Source organism: Penaeus chinensis, chromosome 32 (genome assembly GCF_019202785.1).
Source record: "Penaeus chinensis breed Huanghai No. 1 chromosome 32, ASM1920278v2, whole genome shotgun sequence".
Taxonomy (NCBI): domain Eukaryota; kingdom Metazoa; phylum Arthropoda; class Malacostraca; order Decapoda; family Penaeidae; genus Penaeus; species Penaeus chinensis.
The window spans coordinates 17,798,131-17,800,630 of NC_061850.1; the positions used below are offsets into that span (position 1 = coordinate 17,798,131).

Here is a 2,500-nt window from a genome sequence, read left to right on the forward strand (position 1 = left end):
AATAATAATAACAACAGCAATACAACTACAACGAGAACAACAATATGATAATGGTAATAATAACAATAATGATACTACTACTACTTCTACTAATGATAATAACAATATTAGTAACGACGCATGCATACCCATATACTCGTACATACACACACGTGTGTATGACCTAAAGACGTGTATGCTAATCCACAGATCACACTCGGCAGCCACTCGGTTGCATACTTAGTTCTCCGCATTCTCCCCTCCCCAAGGGCCACTGAGGCCTCGCCTCCCGCGGATCACCCGACGGCCGGGGGCGGACCTGGCGCGGCATATCGACCGGCGGGGCGTCCTTCGCACCCCTCCGCCCACGAGGGACGCACGGGCGGCCGAGATCAGACGCGCCGACGAGGCTCCCGACGGCGCCGTGACTCGTGCGGCGGTTGCTACGGTTACGCGGTGACGTAATTAAGCATAATTGCATTGCGTGATAACGGAGACGTGACGGGCCCGGATCGGCCTTTGTTTTTACCCGTAAGAACTACTTTTATCGGCATTTTATTTGTAAATCTAAATCTTTTTATCTTCTTAGCTGCATGACGAATGAAAATTCACAAAGCAGATACGCTGGTTTCGAAGGGGAACTCCCGATCCTTTTTCCATAAGGCCATTGTTAAATATTATATTTACAACATCTGTTACACGATGGCTAAAGTTGTGTAGTGTCTGTCGGCCTCCTGGATTATCCCCATTATCAACATTCTAACGAGAAAAATCTAAACCAAACAGCACGGTCCTCCCGGTAGTGAGTTCATATAATTTGTTACAAGATGACTAGTATCTTAAGCATGTTGCAAAACCAAATCAATAATCCAGGTGTTTCACAGGATAACTCAATGAGAGACACTATATAAAAGTTTATTCGTCTGTCAATTATAGTAACAGTTGTTTTGATCTCGGGCGCCGCCTCAGTCAGGTCATCGTTACAAATTTTTAGCCACACATCCATTTCAAATTTCCCGCCATGTTTGTTGAAGGTAAAAACGGGTCCTAGCAAAATGTTTTTATTTTTGCATACGGAATACAAAAGAAACAATTACTCTTTACTTACCTACGAATAGGGTAGAAATATTCGGTTATTATGACGTTTGATACATTCCAACAACTTACCAGTTTTCAATCAAGTTTATCATATTCTCTTTCGTTAATGTATAATTTGTTTTTCATACCCTATAACTCCTTACTACCAAACCTTAAACTGCAAAATAATTGCATACCATTGCCTTATTCAAACCTTAATTTTAGTTAATATTATGATTTGACCTCGAGCAGAAATGCATTCAAAGGCCAGAATAAACATTTGGAGTTAAAATTTGAATTTCAAATAGTTCCGCCTTTATCATACTGCGGCGGTTGTTTTAATAAAGTTATGAATATAAATTATCTTTTTTTTTTTCATTTACATTTTCTGCTGATTCTCGTTCAAAGTCTTTAATTATCTCCCATTTTACCGACCACATCTAGTTTAATGGAGCCTGAGGCCCCTGAGCTTCCCAATTTGCATATTCAATTTTGGGGATTGAAAGGTAATTGATCATATAGAAAATTACACTCGCCGAGATTTGACTCTGAATGCAGCTCCTTGAGGGGAATTTAGGTCTGCCTTTGTGCGAAGAAAGGGATGTCAGCGGAGTTCTGAGGGGCGTCTCTGTCCGCAGTGATAGCTTTGAGGCTGAACAGTTCAACTCACTCCGCCTGGTGTTATAGCTTCGGAGTTGGACAGTATAGTGGATGTCATTTTTTGAACCGTGAGCTCTTGTTTACCTTCACATGACTGGGCTTTGTGGTTAGTTGTCCTAGTAATCCGGTTGCTGAAATCCCCGATCTTTTTTTACTCTAATTTGTCCTCATCATTCACTCTGGATACCAAGTACCTGTCGAGTTGGGAACCTGTTTATCTGGACAACAGAATCGTCAGGAGAAAAGACCTTCGTTGAAAGAAGTATAAGATAACTTCATATGTTTGTAATTTGGTAAAATTGGGCTTCTTTTACGATTTCGTCTAGGTTTCCTAAATGATTACATATCCGAATGAATATACCCACTTGACTCATTGGGTTACGTGAAGTCTCGTCGGTTTGTCATCCGGCGTAGGCAAACTTCAGTTTTCTGAGCAAGCTCTCTTCTTACGTACATGCCATGTAAAAGGCGCCTTCTCCAAATGAAAAGCTGTATCGCTTTTCTGCTCATAACGTCTCAGCAAGATTAATCTCAAACGTGCCATGGAGGCTTTTATTTACGTCCCTTCATATTTATGTCATTGAGAGCCCATTAGGACATCCATCACCTGAGATTATCGGTCTCAAATGGGAGCTTTTTTCGGGAAGAGTAACTAGTAACATAAAAAAAAAAATCAAATAAACAGAAGAGTATGAAACTGGATGTAGACGTCTTATTTACGATTTCAGGGAAAGAAATGGACAAGTCAGTAGCAGTAGAAGGTTTTTTCTGTTGCTTCTTGACA

General features: G+C 40.8%; 1 protein-coding gene across 1 annotated transcript in view; it reads right to left on the reverse strand.

Moving 5' to 3' along the window:
• Window positions 1–2,500, reverse strand: part of LOC125042455 (BAI1-associated protein 3-like) — a 26,792-nt gene that overhangs the window by 3,626 nt on the left and 20,666 nt on the right. The window lies entirely within an intron of this gene.